Source organism: Leptosomus discolor, chromosome 4 (genome assembly GCF_034619465.1).
Source record: "Leptosomus discolor isolate bLepDis1 chromosome 4, bLepDis1.hap2, whole genome shotgun sequence".
NCBI lineage: Eukaryota > Metazoa > Chordata > Aves > Leptosomiformes > Leptosomidae > Leptosomus > Leptosomus discolor.
Window position 1 is genome coordinate 72448615 of NC_141394.1, and position 10747 is coordinate 72459361.

The following is a 10747-nucleotide window of genomic DNA, read 5'->3' on the forward strand; positions in this document are numbered from 1 at the left end:
TCCCAAGAGTAAATGGTGCAATGCTACTGGAAGCTGCATAAACAAACTGAAAATGGACAGCTGTTCTACAGTGCATCTAATAAAGGCTCACCTGGAAAAGATCTTAGTATGTTACTTTTTTAACCATTCAACAGAGATTAATGAAGAATGGTATCCCTGCTACCAGGTACTATACTGTGGATTTGTTTTTCAAAGGAGAACATTTCTTTGCGCTAAAGAATTTTTTCTAATATAAATTCTGTTGATGTGTATAGCTACAGAACTCTATTGGCCCGTTTACAGTTAGACTCCAAAAAAAAAAAAATAATCTGTCTCCTAAGGCTTAGTGATACCAGAGCCACATACAAAATTAGTCCTGTAAGAAGCCATAGAAGAAACTTAGGTGTGGGGTAGTAACTGGTATTATAATAATAATTTCCTTCCATTCGTTGTCATTCATTAACACTCTTCTCTACTGATTATGAATTGGCTTTGAGTCAATAGCATAAACTGGAAGAACACACAATTAGCCCGAATACACCCTCCAAAAAGAGGCTCAGTCATGATACAAAGTAACAAACACATCAAGAGGAGATACTGTAATTCAGATAGAGCATTTCTACGAAGTTTGAGTATCAGTACAACATGGTAATATTGCATCACCAAAATACAGCCTCAGACTTGTCCAGAAGCATTGAAGGAGCCCAGTCCCAGCATGGCCTGTGCTTTGTCAAGAATCTTCTTTCCCTCCCAGTTCTAGTTTCTATTTTTAAATCCCTGCAGAATGGATTGGAGTCTCTTGATCAGCTTTAATGGGGTTTCATGAAGATACATACAATAAATTGCTGTCCCTGTTGTGTTTAGGTCCTGCCTATATATGAGAGCACATACAGCAGCAAATTTCATCAGAGCTCACAAATACTCACTTCGCTGTCCTGAGTAAAGGTAACGTGAATGACTCAAACATCTGGAAACTGAAGAGTCACTTGGCACCTGTGGAAAAGCAGTAATCCATTTCACAGCCAAGTACTGCCACACGCAGGCTATGTAACCTGCTGGTCCAGCAGTCTCTTTCCATTTGCCTGTTTCCGATGGCATTGGTAAAAAGAGATATTTTATATACACATATATTTAAAAACAATCTTCCAAACTCCTTGCATGCTGCAAAATACCAGGTTTTCTTTCTATCCCCAAGACAACGCTTGTTTTTGACCCATACCATGTGTCAGTGCTCCCTTCTTCTTTTGACATGTTACAGATCCAGCACTGAGACACCAATCATGTTTCTAGTGATTAAAAATGATGATAGGAGCATGCAAATTGCCCCATTGAAGCGCAGAGTACCTCAGTTACGCTATTCAGCTCTGGCACAGGTCAGCATCAAATTTAGGGAGGTACTTGAAAACTAGCAAGATACAAATATGGATGTCATTTTCTGGTTGCTATCATCTAATATTTAATTTATGCCTGAAAACATGTGGATAAATATTTCTTACATCTGTGGTTTATTGACATGACTTGGCAGTATCTTTGTACTTGTATAAACTTCTCATCTTTTTCTAAATCCTAATTATGCTCTAGGCCTCAAAGATGCTGGGTAGCAATTCTTCAGAGGAGCAATGCCCAAGTAATTGTGATGCCATCATATAAAACCAATAGCAGGCAAACAATACCATTGTATGGCAGATGTTTAATGCAGAGCATGGCAGTAAACATAATTGCTTTTTATTTCAGTTCTCTTCATCTTAGGCTCTGAAATTTCCATGCAGGAAACTATGTCAGAAGGCTGACAGCACTGCTGATTATATTACTCTTATTTATGTGGAAGATTCTCTTGTCAGCCATTTATTACTCATCCAGTTATTACTGTCGTTATCCTTGACTAGGACTTAATCCCTCAAGATATTACAGTGACTTGTCACATTTCCAGCCACTGTGTACAATTTTGAGTGGAAATGAGTGAGTCCAGTTCAAAGCAGTCAGCATCATTCTGATTTATCAAGAAAGTCCAGAGCTTCCAACCTTCTAGATATAAGGGTATCCCTGGGTCAGAGATGTGTAAATATTACAATAGCTGTCACTACGTTGCACTGTGTTGTTCATTTGTCAGCAGAGCTCTGCCCTTAGCGAAGCAGGCTGAATATACACTGCAATACGTCACAGCAAAGAACTAGACTGTAGGCTGATTTTTTTAGAGCACCGAGACCCGACAGTAGCAGGAACATTATTGCAACAATTGTATTTTGATTAAAATTTGCCATGTGGATGCGCAGATTGGCCAGTCTGGCTTCTGAGGCTGCAAAATCATGACTGAAAAATCTGGTCATATTTGTTAATTGTATTTTGGGATGTGTACAGACACATATGTAAACACACACACACACACATGCGCACAACACCTATAATGTATGTGAATTATTATTATAAGCCTTACTTATGTATATAGTTTGTGTGTGTGTGCGTGTGTGTATGTGTGTGTATAAACTGCAGACTTGATTTCCACCTCTAAAACTGACCTCTTCTTATTGCTGATAATATAAACGTTCTATGTGCAGGCTGAATAAAACTGAAACTCCTGCAAAATTTTGTAAGATTTCCAGAATTTCTTAGTCATAAAACCATAAAACCAAAACCTTTCATGGTGTTTTGCTTAAAAAAGGCAAACCAGAAAGTGGGTAAGAATGACAAATGACCTTTTATCCTAAACAGAGATTATGTCCTTGAGATATCTTTCCCAATTTTTTCACTGGAACAGATACATTTCTACCACAAAGTTCTGGTTCTAATAGATCTGCATCAAAATCCAGTCATTTCCAATGAGAAAGATTTTTCTCTGAGTATATTTACACTTAACAGGCTGAAACGCACTGAAATGAAAAAAGCGTTTAATAGAGACAGTGAACTAGGTAAGTAGAGAAGGATTTGTCCCTAACAGCATTTGATTTAAGACCAATTTGCATTTTCAGGTGTTAATTCTCTGAATCATCTCACCCTTCATTTCTGCATATTCTAGTTATATGCAGATGATAATTGTAACTATGTAGTTGGAAAAGAATCTGTTAAAAACACGGTGAAAATGCAGGAAATATGTGTTAAATCCTTTTACTGACCACTTAATACAAGATGCAAAAAATTGTCCTTAAATTTTCCAGGAACAGAGTTGTCTAAAAACTGGTCCAAGCTCTTCAGAAGAGGTGCACACTTTGCTTCTGCTGGCTCTGTTGCAACTTCTCCCATTTTTGTCTAGCACCTTTTCACTTTTGTTAAATACTTATTTCTTCTCATTTTTAGGATTTATCATGGTAATTATTTAGTTCAGTTAGCTTTGCTACCATACTTGAAATTCCATGGATTAGGTGAATGGCTCACAACAAATCATCTTTATTTTGTAATTTTCTTTTGAGCTAGGCAGCTGGGCCATCCCCTACCTCCTAAGGACAGGTTTGTGGTTATGTTTTGACACGCCTAAATTCATCACTGTTTCTGCTCTTGGTGTTTCCCCCACATGGTCTCATCAATATCTGTATTTGCCTTTCAACTCATAGGCCTTTTTCCTTTTTGTGAACCACATATCCGTCTTCCACATTCATGGCACCAACTTTTCCAAGTAAAGAATTAAAGTAGAGAAGAGAAAAATGGCTCCAAAAGACTTCTCTCACACACAATAGGAGAGAAGTTTTCCAAGGGAAAGAATAAAATGTGAGAAAAATCAGGCCCAGACCATTGTATGCAATCTTTTAGGTTTACAGATTTTTCAAATTTAAAGGCACACCCTAAAATTTTCAACTAAATTAAACCCATCACATTCCTGTCTTGCTTCAGGAGAGCTTGCACTGAAACAGAGTAACGTAAGAGAAGCTTTTCCAATGACATTTCATCTTGACTAAAGTGAGGAAGCACTGGAAATTTAAAAGACAGGCTATTGTTTCTGGGACTAATTGTAAAAATCCAGTGTGTTATATACTTTGGGCTCTGCAGAAACATCTGAGCTTCTGAGAGCTGACAAGAACAAGAAATGATCTCTGAACCTGCAGGTGGACCCTATGAGATTCAGCTCTCATTAATAATCTCTTTCAGTACCATCTAACTTTTTTTTTCTTTGCTGCATCTGTGAATTGGCCAGAAGTCATTGTATTTCACACAAAATACTCCTTTTTCTGCTACCTCTAAGCTGTGCCCTGCCTCCTGCAAATTCTCATGGATGTTTTCAGTGTGAAGATATGGGGTTTAGATTCATTAAAATTTGACAGCACTTCCATAGCTAAATTTAGCACCTTAAAGATGAACATTTACATTCGAGTCACCAGACCTGCTATTAACAGCAACAGCTTGAAATCCTACTGAACCGGTACTAAATTCCTCCAAGTGTTTGTTGGAAAAACTGGAGCTGTAAACAAATTGTGGTCCCCTATGGTCTCCAGCTCTAGCTTGTAAAGCGTCAGCACCATGAATCCTCCTCTGCAGAAACAAAAATCAGCAAAGGACAGATGACTGGAGTTCGAAGCACCTTTAGACCTGCTCCAGCTGTCATTGAATTTCTCTGACTCCCTGCTAGAGGTAATTTCAACTGTAGCAGAATGCAGAGGCCATTTTGTTGCAAGGGTTAAGAACTAACAAACAAATATTATTTTGCAAGTGTGAAAAATTAGTGTGGACATCTCTCAGCAGCACCCAGAATGGTGCAGCGTATCATCAGCAGCACGTATTGAAGGGAAGGGAGAACACAGATCAGCCCTCAAGTTGAGTTTTGAGGATGGATTACAGATTCTATACAAGCGATGTGGAAGATAGTGAGATTTAGGTAAAACACAACTTTACGAATTAATGAAAAATAAGACCTTTACAAAGGCAGTCCAACCTTTGTCACATTTCTCTTTGTGAACACTCACTTTTTCTTCTCAGGTCTATCAGACCGTTCAAGACCTGCTGATGTCAATAGACATTTTGTCATAGACTTTGTTAGTCCTTGGATTTAACTGACTGTTCATTTGCTATTTCATCAATGACCTTCTACAGACACTCCATCTTAGGAGAGGAAAGGACTCTGGCTCACTCACTCAGCCACTCACATATATCATCAGGCAAGGGTGGCCTAAAAAAATCATCTGTTGCCTTTAGGTATAATAAAAAGACCATTTCATACATGTATATACTGAAAAACTAGCTTTCATTTGCTAGTGACTAGTTTATGCTAACATTTGCTTTTCACACATGTTTTCTGAAATTAGAATAATTTTGCACTAAGAGGCTCCAGATACACACTGCAGGGGTACCCTGTTGTTGTCTCAGGTAATGAAATATTCCTTGCCACCCTGGGGCACCTGCCTCTATGACAGATCACAAAGTACCAGTGATGAATGTGGTGTAAAAGAATAAGAAGATAACAACTCTCCTTTACAATAAACGGTGAAGTTATTATATGCTAAGCAAAGTTTTTCTGAGACAAAAAGTTACATGTTTTGATCTCCTTACAATATTCATGAGAACGGCAAAACTCCTGTCTGGAAGTTAATGCCTCCAGTTTCTTTCACATTGCGTTTTTTTTACAGTGAACATTTTAGTATTAATGGGCATTTCTGCACCTTGTGTCTTGTTCTTTCTTTTCCAGCTGGGGACCTGTTGTAATGAAATTTCAAATACGTATACATTGTGTATAGAAGAGCATTATTTCTTTTCCTCACTTAGCTCTTCCAAAACAGGGCAAAGGTACATTTGTCCATGTGTTTAAAACCAAACTTTTCACATTGTTAACTTACTCATCACAGTCAAGACTGAGCCTCTCTTTTGTTAAAACCTACATTTTTAAAGCAACCACATATTTAAATATCTTAATACAGAGTAGAGAAGGGAGTAGTGCTTATTTTACATTCAGATAACATCACAGAATCCTAGAATTGTAGAATGGTTTGGATTAGAAGGAACCTTCAAGATCATCTAGTCCCAACCCCCCTGCCATTGGCAGGGACACCTTCCACTAGACCAGGTTGCTCCAAGCCCCATCCAACCTGGCCTTGAACACTGCCAGGGAGGGGGCAGCCACAGCCTCTCTGGGCAACCTGTGCCAGTGTCTCACCACCCTCACAGGAAAGAATTTCTTCCTAAGGTCTCATCTAAACCCACCCCCTTTCAGTTTGAAACCATCACCCCTCATCCTATCACTACACTCCCGGATCAACATTCCCTCCCCACCTTTCCCGTAGCCCCCTTTCAGCACTGGAAGGCCGCTGTAAGGTCTCCCTGGAGCCTTTTGTTCTCCAGGCTGAACAACACCAACTGTCTCAGCCTGTCCTCACAGGGGAGGTGCTCCAGCCCCCTGGTCATCTTCATGTCCTTCCTCTGGACTCGCTCGAGCAGATCCATGTCTTTCTTGTGCTGGGGGCCCCAGAAACGAATGCAGGACTCCAGGTGGGGTCTCAGAAGAGCAGAGTAAAGGGGAAGAATCACCTCCCTCACCCTGCTGGCCACACTTCTTTTGATCCTGGGAAAACTCTGGGGAAAATTTTTGTTCTTTAAAAAGTAAAGAGAATGAACAGTCAGCACCACCTCATTAAAGCAAGATATCATTTGCAAAGGAGGTTATGTTATTCCAGGAGTGTAACTCCTTCCTGGTTATTAGTTGTTCACAACCATTAAAGATTTTCTCAAATCTCCAGTCATCAAGGCTTTCTTATTAAGAACTGCAAGAGGACAGTGTGTTGATTTTTCCTCTGAAGACATAAAACTCTAACAGGCATGAAAAGACTTACTCCGGAAATGAATTTTCAACCAAAAGGAACTGTTTTCAAAGTTAAAACACTTGTGATAATTAGAAGCTCTTCTGTATTTAGGAAGATAAAAACTTTTATATTTTAATCTTCTTAACTTAGTTAACGCCACTGGTCCTACCGAACTTTTACTGAAATTAAGGAAATGAAATCAGATCCATCAACAGTTTCCCCAATGATGTTAAGAGGTAAAGCTGTTAAGTTCCCCAGCTGGCTAGGACTCAGTATTACAAGTGATATGGTGGGATGTTATCAGCTTATCTTCAGTCTACGGTGCCTCTGTTTTCACCGTTTTTAATTTTTGTTGCATAAGAAACTGTCATTGTTGTCTTACATTTTATGCCAGGGAGAATGCATTGGTCTAAAAAATAGGGAATATCTTTAGCAATTTCTGAGCAGATTGTTGTGAAACAAGTTATGAAACTCAGATCCTATCTTACTGGAACACAGGGGATTTTACTGTTGGAAGGTTTCATTTAGCAATGTTTATTTTATTCTTCAAAGATATGTGTTCTTTTGTCTTAGATGAAAAGTGTGATATGTTTACTGAGTCTGAGAAATGGAAATTCTTTTATTTAGTAGCTTTGAAAGGATAATATTTCCCATAACATATTGTAATGCTTATTTGGTTTCTACTGTCTACTTTTTAAAATAGATAGAACATGCTCTGCAGAGTACTTGAACTGAAGCCGTGTCATCCAGGTATAGGCAGCTGTAGTTCCAAATGTTTTTTCAAATAAATATAAAATTGTGACAAACTTTTACAAACTTGTGACTTGAAATCAGTCTTCTCTTGGCCTCCAGTATTTTTCTGGTTTGTTTTTGATGTGGTGTTTTCTGTTGTTGTTGGGTTTTTGGGGCTTTGTTCTGATGACAGATTGCTTAAAGCATTCCTTGTCTCATCCAGGTTTTGACGGCCTTGTTCTTTGTTTTTTCTGAACATAAATTGGAATATTAAATTAAAGCAAATATCACTTAAGAAATCTTAATGACATCTACTAAAAATAAAAAGAAATAAAAGTTTCAGATAAAATACTACAACCAAATTATAAATTTGCACATTAGGAGAAATGTGCTACAGATGTTTTGTAGGTATCCAGATTATATTTAGATCTACCATCTTACCTGGCAAAGGTATCTTATGAGGGGCAAAACTACATGGAAAAAGATATCACTCACCCCAGATTCATGATTCTTCAGGTGTTAGCTAATCGCCAGCTCATACCTGAAAAGCTCAAATTCGACATTTTCCGTGAAAAGATGTGAGGTCACATATCCTAAACAGTCATTGTGATTTTCCTCCTATAAAAGACTGGGGGAGCCATGATGTCTGCTTTGGGTCCCAGCAGGAATTCTGGTGTCCTCTGCAAGCCAAAGAGATGACTGGCAGGGTGCCAGGAGGAAAAGCTAACGGAAACATCACCACCACTTTAATTTGTCTGAAATGAATTGACCTGCATCAAATATGCCAGTTTGGGTAAGTCATCAAATTCCAATGAAGTAATGTTTTATCTTGGATTTTTTTGTTCCTTTCAAATCAGCTGTAATAAGGAACTTCTGCAAACACCAAGGTACAATGAAAAATGCAGAAACACGGTAGAAATTTGGAAGAGAAAAACAAGAGGCTGCAGCAGAGGAGGGTAATTCATGCCTTCAGTTGCTGTGAACATGGATCATGATGGTGTTTTCCCTTCGCACCATTGTATGTATATACGTATATGCACATTTATACTTGCTTGAGACTATACGTATAGCTGTGTGCATATGTATATGCAGACATGCAGACGTAACTTTCAAGCTCCAGCACGTCTCTTACATCTGCCTTTCCACCCAGTCTTTAGATCTGAACAACCAAAGGATTAGATGTTTCCATAAAGAAAGTTTGGGCAAAACATTTTATATGGTGCCCAAGTCATCAAACGAAGGTTTATGGCATGTGTTACACAGGCTATGCAGGCAGAGTGGTCCTTTCTGGCCTGGAAAACTATTAAAATTATCTGTCTAGCAATTCCCAGGCTAATTTGTTAGATATCGATCATATTTTTTGAATTAATTGTCACTTTGAAATTAAAAAAATTCCAAGAATATTTCCTGTAATCATAAAACTAATCCTCAAGTGGACTCATGAACCTTATTACAGAACTGAAACCACTGTAAGGAATTTCTGTCTTCTGTTAGTTTTTAAATAATTGAAGAGGTATGTATAGGTCAGATGCAACAGAAAACTGAGGAAGAACAGAGGATGCTTTCAGAACATTAACGAAAATTTTGCAGTGGCATATACTTAGAATTAAACTACGTATAGAAATACTTACCCTGAAGAATTCCAAAGTATATACTTTAGATATGACCTCTGATGTTCTGACCACATATAACTATACTAGATGAAATCTGTGCTCAGAAAGATAGTAACTTGGTATGAGCAAGTTGGTATGCTTCCTATTTTCTTGTGTGCACATAAATATTCTTTTAAAAAGCCACTCTAAACAAAATTAACTCAAAATAATCTGGAGAGGAGCCATTTTTTCCCAAGACATGTAACAATTATCCTTAGATAATTCTTTTATGATTAAAATAACTTCTGTATTTTTTGTAATTGATTTCCTTTTCCATCAATTTCTGTTTGGACATAAATAGATGCCTAGAAAAAACATCATGTTGAGGTTTGTGGAAATAGGTTTCTGTTCCCAACAGAATGTGTTTGCTTGGTTATTTTCTACTTATGAGCAGAGAGGAGAAGCACTGCAAGCTTTCCCATCCTGCCCTACCAGTTCTGGTAACAATTGAACTGGACCAATCAGTTCAGGGAACACGAAAGCACTCACGGCAGAGTTTCAATGCCTTCTTGGCCATCAGTTGAAAGACTGTTGAAACCAGTTGAAGGGCTCTTGGTGATTTCAAATGGGCTTTTTATTCTTCCTGCATAAAGGACAGTATTTGGGTAGCTTTTATTACATGATAAGAAGTGAATACTGGAACTAGACTGGAACCACACCCAGAGCTACATCACACTATTTTGGATACTACTAAAATCAACAGGGAGTTAACAGAAAATTAACATAGCTTAAATTCTTCATCAAATATAGGTCCAAGACCAACAGTCAGGCTGTAAACCATCTGATGGCAGTATCTAATGATGTAACAGGAATATTTTTAGTTTAGCATTAACTTCTGAACCATGATTTATTGAAAGTTTAGCAAAGAAACTTGAATTTCACATCTGTGGCACGTGAAGGCAATATTCCCCATTCAAAAAATAACTTTTGCTGGTGATCACACTCTTCAAAAAGGAAAGAAAACTTCAAGTTCAGACTGTTATGAGAGAGTTTTTTTGGTTCCAGACACAAACCTGAGCAGAGATGGGACAATATCCTACACTATTTGTGTTGCAGACATATTTTTGCAACATTTTCCCCACAAAACACTCTACTTCAAACTCATTTAAACAAGATTTTTTTTTTTTCCTTTTCAGAAACTTCTGGAAAAGCTTCTTTGTATTGAATTACTACCACTTCTAAGGCAGTGTCACATGTCTTTAGTGCTCACGTGTTTGGGGTTTAAAAAGCATGAAAAATTTATTTTGCATAACAGGGCATATTGTCACTCCTCATTTTTCCTTATTTTTGCTAATATGATTCTGAGGTCTGGGCACTAGATTAGTGGAAAAATCACTGATGGAACACCTCAACTGATGTCTTTGGTGGTCTTCTTTCAAATCTTTACAGATGTTTCCACATCAGTTTTTCCAGGATTTCTCTGTATCCAATAACTAAAGTAACAACAAATGCATCAGTCAACACTTCCTGTCAAAGTTTACTGACACCTCCTAAACACTGGGAAACAAGGCTTCAGGAAAACTTCAGTTCACTCTATGGTCCTTATAAACACCCCATAGGACTGTTCATCATACACAATCACAATGATAAAAGAAATCATAATATGTCAGCATGGAGTCCAATTTACCGCTGTGTCTCCCCATAGCTGAAAACAGAGAAAGAATCCTG